Here is a 13,625-nt window from a genome sequence, read left to right on the forward strand (position 1 = left end):
TCTGTCCCGCTGCTTTCTGCCTCCCGATCGTGGTGGGGCCTATGGGTGAAATGCAGGAGAAGACTGTAATATGGCTTAGGCAAAAAATGGAATGTATTTGAAGCCCTGAAGGGCTATTATACAGAAGCAATGGAGTGGCTGATCCTGAGCTTGGTCTTTCCTATGTCTGACGTGACAGCTCATGCAGGTGCCCAGAATACCCTTCTATAGTGGAAAACTGAGATAGGCAACTATAATAATGCAATCAGTGCCAAGTGTCAGTTTGGTGGAAATGCTCTTTAAATCTATTGGACACGTAATGGTTGATGGTTGGCTATACAGGGAGAGAGAGAGAGAGAGAGCTGACGTTAATATTGTTCTATTAGCTTTGATAAATGCATGAGCTGAGGGACATTATCATATTATATTAATAGAATTTCTGGAGAGGTTTCATAGATGTGGCAGTCTGTGCTAAGTGTGTATTGCCAGTGTCTGTAATGATTCTAGCCCTCTCCAGACCAATCCTCCACTGAGAATTATTTCCATATTCATCAACCTCTCTTGCTGCATAAAAAATTGGCCATTTTAAAGACCCTTATGGCATTGCAACATTATTCCATAAGTCATCATATAGAAAAAATGGAAGTCTTTGAAATGTATGTGGTTTCTGGCACCTTTTATCTTTTTTTGGTTAAGGGTTTTATCGAGATGTCCTTGATGTCCTTAGAATCATATGAGCTTCAAATTGCAGTCCATATTGTGAGGGTAGAACCTAACATATGGATTAGTGATCACTACTCTGAGTCTATAAAGTATGTTGGGTGACACCATGGCTCGAAAAAAGCTCTGTCCATTACCATTGACAAAAAGTATTATTAGCTACAACTGATGGTGGTGGGTAGTGGGAACCATCCTACAGCACAACTGCAACTAGTTTAAAGAGGTTTTTACAGGATTTTAATACTGACAACCTATCCTCAGGATAGGTCATCAATATCAGATTGGTGGGGGTCCAACACCCGGCACCCCCACCGATCAGGTTTATGAAGAGAAGGCTTGCCATAGACATAGCAGCAGCGAGCAGGAAGAGAGACAGGAGACGGCATGCACACACGGTGTGTGCCTTCTCTTCATATAGTGTCGGACCCCTGCCGATCTGATATTGATGACCAATATTAAAAGCCCGGAAAACCCCTTGAATCATCTCTGTGCAAGGTTTAGAAAGGTTGTCCTACCATTTAGTGACCCACTAACTACCAGACCCTTTGCATCTTCAAGTATTAAACTTCATGGTTTTTGATTTACTCTCTTTAGTTATTTCCGCTAACTGGAACATTGGCATTACCTTTTTAAATGGGTTGTGAATGATTAGAAAAACATGTCCGTCTTCTTCCTGAAACATCACCACAACTCTCCATAGGCTGCATCTGATATTGCATCTCAGCTCCATTGAAGTGAACAGGGCTTAGCTGCAGTGCCACCCTATGGACCTAAGGACAGGTGTGGTGCTGTTTTTGGAAAAAGGCAGATATGTTTTACTTATCCCAAACAACCCCTTTTACTACCCTAGACCACCAGGGAAGTGTCTATTAATTTCTTTAGTAATTTAGATTATAATTTTATTGGTATCATATTTGTCCCTTTCTCCTCACAGCTTACCAAGCACAGCATCATCCACTGGATGGAATCTGTGCCTGGTATCAGTTGGGATTGAACTGCACGTAGGCCATGTGATCAATGCATGGTGAAGCCACTGGCCTAGGAAGAGGTGTGAGCACTTACGGGGTGCCGATGCCTCTTCATACAGCCGATCAGTGGGGGGGACGGGAGTTGGACCCCCGCTGATCTCATATCACCTATCCTGAGGATAATCCTGGAAAACCCCTTTAAATATATATTAATCTGTGTTAGTAAAGGGGACATATATTTTGGGCTATCGATGTGTACTTCCAGGCTGTTGGGCTGGTATATTCACAGCTGTAGACACAGGAAACACATTTAGAAAAGTAATTTTTTTTCCGAGCAAAATAACAGTCCCATTATGTCACTTCCTCTACCTGTCACTGCCCTGAGGTGAAAGTGACAGAAGTCATTTGTGTTTACAAGGAGGGAATTCTATATTGTACACTCCTAGCCTTGGGCAAACCCCCCTCCTCATTTCACACTCCATCTGAAAATGTGTGTGGCATTTTGTTGGCATTAAATTTTCATTTTATTTTTAAATAGGCAAGCTGCTATTTTCAAAGCTCCCCGTTGAGAAGATGATTGGCGGTGGATGGGTGGGAGAGAGACGGACATAAGCGGAGGCGTAGGGGGCACGGAGGGAGGAGAGGAGAATGGAACTAAGCTGAGAAATGGATGATAAATTAGAAGAAGGCTGAGACTGTATCTGTGCCAGCTCTTATCCACCAAATAGAGCCTAAAATCAGAAGCAGATAATGACTCTAATTATCCCCCCCCCCCTTTCTGATGAGACAAATTAACCCTGTCCTTTCCACACTTTGATAGACCACATCACTGGCGTAGCAAGGCTTACACGCATCAATAGGGTAATGAATTTGGCTTTTCCGGCTGAGTGTTTTGTAGCCCCAGGGTGGAAAAAAAAAATCAGTTCAAAGACAACAGAAACAAACAGGAGGAAAGTCATAGCAGATGAGACCTATACTCAGGGATTTCTATGAAGCACTAATCTGATGGTTTCTTTCAGATTTCATATTCTACTGGCAATTTTAATTTTTTTTCCAAACATTTTTGACAATGTTCAATCCCTAGAATTTTAACCATCTGTAACAGTCGCGATAACTACAAACTACAAGCTTAGCATCCACTTAGCATCTGTCTTGATTAAATGTTCCTAAGCAAATAGTTAAGTGCATGCCCTGTTATGAGTCTGCGCCCTCCCATCGGGAATTGAAGCTCCAGCTCTGGGCCTTCACTGCCATCGGCCATGCATTTCATGATGGACCACAGAAATCTCTCTGCTCTCTCTTTTTGTTGGATTGCAGATGCCTACAGGAAATATAAGCAGGTCCAAAGAGTAATGATTGCTGCTTTTATCTTGGTATTTTATGGCACAACAAATTTTTTCATTATCTGGGCATATAACGCTGGCCATGGACTTTTGTATGGTGTCATTGGCACAATAAGGCACGACATGATTGCAATAATACACAGTGATACGTAAAAGGTACATTGCTTCACTGAGTAATAATTCACTTTTTTATGGAGCAGCAAGATGGAAGTCACTACTACGATAGAGATAATCTATCCCTGAGATCAATATCCCTAAATGGATCTGCAGGGACACTGCATCCATGGTTCTTGACTGGTGTTGAGCGAACTTGTGTTTTAAGTGTGGCGTCCAAAGTTCAAGTTCGGGTTATTAAAGAATCCCGTTATGGACCATAACTCGGGATTCGGAATCGATAACAGTATTTTTCAATAACCCGAACTTTGGACGCCAAACTTAAACGCAAGTTTGGTCAACACTTTTCTTGACAGTCAGAGCTGGAGGTGCAGAATCCAACAGCTAGTGCAGTGCTCCACTGCTTAAATGGGTTAAAATGTATTTGGTTCAAATGTTGTATGTATGCTACAAAGGTGTTACCAGGCAGTAGATATCGTTGCCAGGTGGGTCTGTGTGGAACCGTCCCCGTTGCAAGTAGTAGGTCAGAACAGAGCAAGACAGTGAAGTGTAAGGAAGCAAAGAACAGCCTTGAGAAAGATCCAGCCAGAGAGGAGCTACAGATGGGAAGATAAAGCTTTAAAAAACAGCTGAAGTGGAGAAAAAGAGCAAAAGAGAATATGGAGCATACCAGTGTTGAGAGGAGGTGTGTGCAAAAATAGAGACTGTGGAAATAACCTAAGAGACGTATTGACTCTGCAGCCAACTTGTCCAGATGAAAGGCCTCAGGGGCCTGGACATACTTTAGAGGCAGACTAAGGCCCCTTTCACATGGGCAAGAATTCCTTGCGGGTGCAATGCGTGAGGTGAACGTATTGCACCCGCACTGAATCCGGACCTATTCATTTCAATGGGGCTGTTCAGCGTTGATCTATATTCTGCGTTTTTCAAGCAACAAACGCCCAATAGAAATGAATGGGGATGCGTAAAAATTGCAGGCATCCGCAAGCAAGTGCCGATGCGGTGCAATTTTTTCACGCATGGTTGCTAGGAGATGATCGGGACGAGCAACCCCATCAAAGTCAATTTACTGTATTATTTTCCCTTATAACATGGCTATGATGGAAAATAATAGCATTCTTAATACAAAATGCGTACTAAAATCTGGCTTGAGGAGTAAAAAAAAATTTTTTAAATGTATTCACCTCATCCGCTTGTTCGCGCAGCAGTCATGTCTTCTTTCTTCTTCTTTCAGGACCTGCCAAATGACCGTTGATGATGTGTTGATTCTATCTTCATTCAGCAGGATCTGCGCTGACGTCATCACGCTCACCATGTGGTGAGTGTGATTACATCATCAAAGGTAATTTGGCAGATCCTGAAAGAAGAAGAAAGAAGATGATGCCGGCTTTGCGAACAAGTGGATGATTTTTTTGATTTTTTTAACCCCTCATGCCACATTTTAGTAAGCATTCTGTATTAAGAATGCTATTATTTTCCATTATAACCATGATATAAGGGAAAATAATAAAATCTACACAACACCTAACCCAAACCCGAACTTCAGTGAAGAAGTCCGGGTTGGGGTCTGGGTACCACAATCAGTTTTTTCTCATGAGCGTGCAAAAGGCATTGCACTCGCGCGGAAAAAACTGAGCAACGCAACGCAATCGCAGTCAAAACCGACTTAAATTGCGTACGCACGATTTTCCCTGATCGCAGACGCAACGCATCCGGACCTAATTCGGACATGCTCATCTGCAAGGGGCCTAAGGCCCACGTTCCACAGAGGATCTCATGCACATGGCCATTGTTTTGGTCCGCATCTGAGCCGCAGTTTTGGCTGCTCGGATGCGGACCCATTCACTTCAATGGAGCCGCAAAAGATGCGGACAGCACTCCGTGTGCTGTTCGCGTCTGTTGCTCCGTTACGTGGCCCCACAAAAAAATTAAAATAACATGTCCTATTCTTGTCCGCGCATTGCGGACCGCAAAACACACCACGGTCGTGTGGATGAGACCTAAAACTGAGAGAAAGTGTGTTAGTGCAGAAGCTGCAAGTGAAATGTTGCACTTCTATTTCTGGATTCTAAAGCTAGAGAGAAGTGCAGTGTGAAGAAAATTGGCCTGCTAAGGCTACTTTCACACTAGCGTTCGGGGCTCCGCTTGTGAGTTCCGTTTGAAGGCTCTCACAAGCGGCCCCGATGCGGATCCGCTCAGAATGCATCAGTCTGGCACCGTTTGTCCGCCTGGCCGTGCGGAGGCAAACGGATCCGTCCAGACTTACAATGGAAGTCAATGGGGACGGATCAGTTTGAAATTGACACAATATGGCTCAATTTTCAAACGGATCCGTCCCCCATTGACTTTCAATGTAAAGTCTGGACGGATCCGTCTGAGCAACTTTCACACTTAAATTTTTTTCTAAACTATAATGCAGACGGATCCGTTCTGAACGGATCCCATCATCTGCATTATAGGAGCGGATCCGTCTGTGCAGACACCAGACGGATCCGCTCTGAACGCAAGTGTGAAAGTAGCCTTACTTTGCAGCCGTGAGAACTGTAAAATCTAAGGAAAGTTAAAAACTATATAAGAACTGCCAGTCCATGTCCATGCTTGCTGAGATCTGTGACTGCTGTATTTATCTGCAGGTAAAGAATGTTCATCTTGCACATCAAAATTCATCACCACCAATTGCACCTCAAGGGCCGGCACCACCCATAAGCAGAGTAGGCCACCGTGTAGCGCGCACTCTGCCTGGGGGCGCAGGCGGCAGCAGGGAGCTACTGCTTGGTATTTGGACTCCTGCCGGCGCCCCCAGGCAGAGTGCGCTCTACACGGTGGCCTACTCTGCTTATGGGTGGACCCACCTGACATCATCTCTTTCTGTTCCTGTACTTGCCGGCCAGATGCGCTGCGAGTATGAGTTTGTTCAGTCACCGGGCAGAGCGACACACAGCTACGAGACCCTGGTGTATTTAAATCTCATTTAGACTGCCTTTCAGAAAAGTTTGTCCTGGGAATCGAACTTGCAACCTCTACACACCAGAGGCAAGGCATTTACCCTCACAGCTATGAAAGCTGTCTTGCTAGTTACTTAAAAAAAAAAAATAAAAAATTAAAATAAAAAAAAATAAGACTTCTACTGATACCTAGTGTACTGATACCCAGTGTACAACCATACACATGACAGCTGCTTCAACACACCCAGCTCTGCTACATCCATACACAGTGGGCAGCTGTCATGTGTATGGATGTACACTAGGTATCAAAGTTACCTACAGTAGAAGTCTTATATATTTTTTTTAAGCAATAAGCTAGATAGCTTTCATAGCTGTGAGGGTAAATTCCTTGCCTCTGATGTGTAGAGGTCATGAGTTCAAATCCCACGACAACATTTTCTAAAAGTGTTTTTTTTTTTTTTTTTTTAAATACCGGACTGTTACTTTACTGCCACGGGGAGGGGGGCCATTGGCGCCATGATACTGGCACATGGAGGGGGGAGGAGAGAGGCACCTGATACTGGCACATTAGGGGACAGGGGGAGAGGATGGCACTATGATATTAGCACATGGGGGGGCAAGAAATGGACATGAATCATGAGGGGCAGAAATGTGAAATGATGGGGGGGGCAAGAAATGGACATGAATCATGAGGGGCAGAAATGTGAAATGATGGGGGGGCCAAAATGTAAATTTGCTTTTTGTTGACAAAAATCCTTGACTTCGGGCGCACAATCCCGCGAGACCAGTGACCTCCAGAGGTGGGTCTCGTGGGATCAAGTGCCGAAGACACATGATCTTGGCAAAAGCCAAGGCAATGTGGACCTGAAGCACAGCGAGGAGCAGAACCTGGTGAGCACCCCTGGCAACTGCACTCTGACAACCTGCACTAGGGTGTCAGAGGCTGCAGGACAGTGACTGGCAGCAGGGTGGCACACACTTGTGTACAGGGGTCAGGGCACACCTGCTGCTTGACTAGGGGCCATAGATTCTGACTGGCACAGGGTGCCCAGCAGTGGCACATGGAGCCTAATAGGTGGCACAGACTGTCTAAAGGGCTATGAATGGTACAGGGTGCAGGACAGTGCCAGACTCGCAGAGGGCACAAGGCAGCATACTGTTTTATGTTGCCCTGGTGGCACAAGATTTCAGACAGTGGCTGAATGGCGCCTGGCAGTGAATAGGTGGCACTGCTCGTGTTTGGTGTGCCAACCTGCTAAACAGCGCAGAGTGATTGGCATCACTGGGATGGTACTAGGTGGCAGACAATGGCTGGATATTATATATACATGACCATAGTCAGACTGGCACAGGGTACGCGACCATAGTCTGACTGGCACAGGGTACATGACCATAGACTGGCACAGGGTATACGACCATAGTTAAATGTTACATGCAATATGTGGCTGAAAAAGGGACGGGTAAAGGGGTGTGGTCAATGGGTGGAGTCAAGGGGGCGGTAAAATTAGCTTTTGCCTAGGGTGGCAAAAATCCTTGCACCAGCCCTGCTCAAACCACATCCAGGCAGGAAAGCTTCAAAGGGGAAAAAAGGTGCACCTTTCCCATCATTGCACAGGAGAACCTCAGAGCAAGTAACTACTATCTCCATTATTGCTACTACAATTACTCCCATCCTCTCCCCTCTCCTGAGCTCGCTGCACAGGCAGTGCTGGTGTCTATTAGAAAGCTGTTATTTAGCATCCAGTGCCTAGTGGTTACTGTAACATTCAGTCACTGATGGTCAGTGGGACAATAATGCTTACTGATACATGGTGGTCAGGCTAACATTCAGCCTTTAGTTAAGGTTGTCAGTTTTACATTGATAGTAGATTACCTTGTTGCCTGAGATGTTGCAGTCTTTTTTCGGGATATAGAGATTATTGTGAAGTTATTGTCTGCTACCTGATGATTAATGTAAAAGTTCTAAGTGTACCATGGAGCACCAAATTCTTTGTAAAAGACACTGCAGTAAAATGTGCTGTAACATCTAACACTAACACCAAATCCTTGGTGGGTATGGACAGACAAGAAGTTTCTGTTCAAAAAGCAAGTGTGCAAGGAATGCTGCTCCAGTGTGTGCACGTGTGTGCAGAGACTCAGTGAGAGCCAAAGCCCATGTACCAAAGCAGACAAGATGAAGAACAAAACCAACAAAAGGAAAAGTTATGGCCTCAGCCTCGTAGTCCCATGGAAGAATATTGTAAGCAGATTGACAGAACCTATTGGTTACTGGAGCAACTAACAACAAGTGGAGCTTAAAAGAACCCAGTAGTAAGAAAGCCCCGGCGCTGCTAGAGAACATAGGCAAGTCGCCACTCGGGGCAGACATCCCCAGAAAAGGCCACCTGGTGTATTTAGAGGCAAAGCACAATACTGTTCGGAAATTATGCTCAACCCAATCAAGAGTGATTGCAGAGATGATAATAATCACAGATTTGGTATTTCTCATTATAAGAAGGTCTATGGTGATTACTGCTGTATTATTAACTACCAATTAGCATGAGATGAGCAAATCAATTCTTTAGAATCAAAATTCAACCCAAATGTTAAAAAATAAAAAATAAATCCTGATTCATAGGAATCAGAATTTCTTTAGTTTCAATTCAGGTAAATTTTGTACCCAGATCAAATTGCAGGGTTGATTAAGACGAATCGCTCATCTGTACTCTTAACCTCAGTGTTAACCCACAGTACCCAATTACCAGTATGCAGAACACACTCTGACCTCATTTACATATATACACAATAGTGCTAATCATCGGCCATTATCCAAAATGCGATCATCTTCAGGGTTACCTCAGTGGTGCCCATAATTATTCAGAGATGTAGCTAGACTTTTCTTTAGGCAGGGCGACGATTCAGTTATCTGCCCTAGCTCTGTATCTAAATACCCTAGCTAATCCCAGCACCCGGAGAACAGCCCTTGCCAACCCTAGCAAAAAAAGAGACTAGGAGGTGTTCCAATATACTCTAGGGGAGTTTGTCACGTTTTATGGTGTCCTAACTAAGGGCAACACAAACCAGTGGCAGACCCCCTTAGAAAAATGCTGGGTCACTTCCGTTAATTGACTCAGCCGTTTTGCTAAACTCTTGTACTGAACAGCTTCAGCACATGCCACATGCCAATAAGTGCTGAATATACATGAGCTCCTGGCCTTCTCCCCCCAGCTGCCGATTCAGTTGGAATAAAACTGTCAATCATTGGTGGTGGGTGGAGCCAGAAGTTCATGACTATCAGAACTCGTCGGCATTTGTTGGAGCAGTTGGATCCTAGAAGCATAAAACTGGTGACAGATTCCCTTTAAATACACTTTTAGGTTGGGTTGATGTTCCAACTGACCATAATAATTGTCAATATGATCATTTATGAAACTTGTGTAATTTACCTACTTTGCTATCGGGGACACTGTTCCCTGTTCAGAAGTCCTAAACTATTAATTTTCTGAACTTGGGGTTAATGTAACGCTCCACGGCCCAAAACAAAAACCTGGAATAGGGTCCCCAACATTTTTTTGTGCTAGATTCTTTATAAAAGGTGCTGTGACTTTAAGGCCCAGGTGTGACCAGAACTTCTGCACCCCCTGTGAACTGGTATATTGGGTGGAAGTATGTATAGTATTTTTATTTATTTTTCATCATAGTAGCAACAGTGTACCCCTAGCCATAAATGAAGGTTAAAGAAAGTATATTTCATAGTACAAATTACATACTACGCTTTGAGTATTCATGTAGACAGTATTTTGGAAAAAGGATTGTATCCTATGCAGAGCTATGTGTAGATATATTGTAGAGTGTGTTTTATGTCACAAGGCGTAATAGAAACACGTTCAGATGACAGAATCCTCGCTGGGCTCTAGTCTCGGGCCCTGTGTGATGCTGGGATGCTCTTATCTGACAGCACTGGGGGATTTACACATATCACAGGCGTCCTGGGCATTGTTGAGGCGTTATCTCCTGCTGCACAGAGGCAGTCTGCTGAGAATCAGCTCCAGCTGCAGGAAGAGGGGGAGATGTGCAATGTGCTACAGGGACAGACATCGCTAAAACAGGCAGTAAAATGGACAATATGTGCAATGTAATTTGATGCTGGTGTAAAACTACGTTACTAGAAAATGATCTTCTAGATGGTAGTTGGTGTAAATGGGAAATGTTAAAGACATCATATGACCATTTACAGCAGGGATAGTCAAACTCGTGGCCCTCCAGTTGTTGCAAAACTACAACTTCCATCATGCCCGGACAGCCTACCTCAGGGCATGCTGGGAGTTGCAGTTTCACAACAGCTGTAGGGCCACATTCCTGATATAGTGTTCTCTGCCAGTCAAAACTCCTATCTACAAAGCTCTACTCAACATGTCTATGCCCTAATCTCCAAAAAACACCCAACATGAACCCTCCACCCAATGAGTTTCTCCTTCGGGCTACTCTATTTCTCATTCCATCTAATAAGCTGGTTCTCCATGGGGAGGCCACAGTTTCGGACTGGCCCACCAGAGTACTTGAGAATTCACCAGGGGTACAGGCTCTGACTTCATAACGAATCCTTAATACAACAAAGCCCCTAGGTCCAACAGAAATCTATCCAACTTGAAGCTGACTTCACTGCCAATAATTTACAACTAGTGTCCATTTTTTATTAAATAAAATTGAAAGTGAATAACACATGTTTTGTATAGATTGATGGTGGGCCCAAGGATCCCCAGTCCTACACACTGGGAGGACATGATGTGGTTGCCTCTTGCCTACTTATGGTGGCCAATGGCCACACAAATTTATGGTTTCACAGAGGTATTACCCTCAAATTTGTGTGCCCATTGGCCGCCGCTAGTTGGGAAGGGTGCAGCCTCCACATGGAGATCCAGCCTTCCTCTTCAACCATCCACACCTTCAAACACAGCCTAAGAACTCTAGACTTTAGTCTGCCATGACAAGGTACAAAAGCTATTGATTCCCCATCTTTCAACCCTACCTCTTTACAGATTGTAAACTCATATGGACAGTGCCATTACGTCTTATCGGTGCCAAAGCTATAGCACACTATACATGGCAAGTGATTGGTCAATGAACCAAAGAGAATAAAGTCACACCTGTAATCCGAATATATCTACACCATATTATTGTTTATACTTATATTAGGGCAAATCTCATAAGGAGAGTGAAATCTAGAGAACAGAGGAACCCTACGGAGAACATGGCTTCATGCAACTGTTCCTTTGTTCAGCTTGGAATTTCTGTAACAGGAAATCAGTTCCATTCATTTGGATGAGGTTCGATTGCAGGAAGCACATGGATTTCTGTAAGTCCAATTCAGATGAGTGGGACAGTCACAACATTTTTTGCAGCAAATCTGCCACTTGTGAATTCAATGTTGCAAGGTTGAACTGCTAACCAACTGCAGTATGTATGCAGCTCATGTAGATTATGCATATTCAGTGGGATACAGAATCAGAGAAAATTATGAAATCTCCCTATAATTTACTACGAGCACAATTCTACAGTAGTAGTCGCCTTTACTCCCTGTCTGTCTACTCCCTCTCCCCATCCCCCATTTTCTCTGCTGTGCTTTCTTTACAGATTTCAAAGCTGCAATTTTCCCTGTAATGGAACAATTTTCTATACTTATGCACAATCAGAGTAAGAGGAGGGGGAGGAAGCCATTATTACAGGCTACAGGAGCATAGAATAGAGGTGGGGACATACTGGCAGGTGAAGTGAAACTGAGCGAGACTGAATAATATAGTACACGATGTCTGATCAGAAAATGTTCACTTAATTGAATAGCTGGATCTTGTGGGTGCCAATCCCAACTAGTCAGTCCTAGAGTAACATCTTCTGGGACAAGCGACATTCTGTCCTACTTGGAGCACATTCTTAAGAGGGTCTATACTAAGACCTTGAAATATCCACCTTCTTTCTACAGGGTGGCCCACGAAAAAGTAGCCCGCCTCTAGCAACAGTATGACAAGATGAACGAGCAAGTGGATTGTTTTTTAATTACCCGCAAGTCACAAAAGATGCTGAAAGTGGTCCCCGTACACGTCTATGCATCTTTGGGCACATCAGATTATGTTGGCTGATACTGCTTGCTTCTCTTCAGCAGTGATGCTGCAGAAGAAAATATGTCCTGTTTTTTCCAACAAGATGGGCAACATGCCGCACCTCACGGAACTCACTGGCGCAGGTTCATGAACAGTTTACGGAAAAGCGAGCTGTGAGCAAGGGGTTATGGCCACCACATTCGCCAGACTTGCCCACATTTTTATCTGGGGGTGAAGTTTAAGACAAAGTGTCCACTAACAATCCATATCCCCTGGATGAACTCGATGAAAACATCAAACACCATCTGCAGCATCACGTGCAGTATCAGCCGTCATAAACCGACCTGCCCAAAGATGCAGACACGTGAATGGGGATCACCTTCAGCATCTTCTGTGACTTGTGGTTAATAAAAAAAAATATTAAAAAAAATCTACTTACTTGCTCGTTCGTCTTGTTATAATATCACTGGAGATTAGCTACTTTTTCGTGGGCCACCCTGTATTACCTATTTACTGTTATATAACACCAATATATTCCACTGTGCTGTATAGACAGTGTTGTCAATCCCACCATTCCTTGTATATTTGGGTCCGAAACTATTAGATTTTATTCACTGAAAAATATGGGCATGTTTGAAAATCTGTATTTAAAATTTTTGTAACAAAAAAGCACAGGATAGGGGATAATTGTTAGATTGGGGGGGGGGGTTCAACTGCTGGAACCCCCACCCATCACAAGACCAGGGATCACATGGTTATTTACAGCAGCCTTATAGAGATGCATGTAATGTCAGTGACATGGTTGACCTGCCACTCTATTTGGGGGGTACAGGGCCTTTGTTCTTGTGATCAATGGGGGTCCCAGGGATCGGACCCCTACATAATAGCTATCCTTTGGATATTGGATAACTGATACGGACGTCTGAATGGAGCCTTACAGGGGGGTGATCAATGACAGGGGGGTGATAAGGGAGTCTATATGGGGTGATCACCCCCCTGTCATTGATCACCCCCCTGTAAGGCTCCATTCAGACGTCCGTATGCGTTTTGCGGATCCGTGGATATGCAAAACACAGACACCGCGGATCCGCAAAACACATACGGACGTCTGAATGGAGCCTTACAGGGGGGTGATCAATGACAGGGTGGTGATCACCCCATATAGACTCCCTGATCACCCCCCTGTAAGGCTCCATTCAGACATTTTTTGGGCACAAGTTAGCGGAAATTGATTTATTTATTTTTTGTTTTGTTTTTTTCTTACAAAGTCTCATATTCCACTAAAATCTCATCTTTTACTTAAAAATAAAATCTCACATGAACTCACCATACCCCTCACGGAACCCAAATGCATAACATTTTTTTAGACATTTATATTCCAGACTTCTTCTCACGCTTTAGGGCCCCTAAAATGCCAGAGCAGTACAAACACCCCACAAATGACCCCATTTTGGAAAGAAGACACCCCAAGGTATTCGC

This window comes from Bufo gargarizans, chromosome 6 (genome assembly GCF_014858855.1).
Source record: "Bufo gargarizans isolate SCDJY-AF-19 chromosome 6, ASM1485885v1, whole genome shotgun sequence".
Taxonomy (NCBI): domain Eukaryota; kingdom Metazoa; phylum Chordata; class Amphibia; order Anura; family Bufonidae; genus Bufo; species Bufo gargarizans.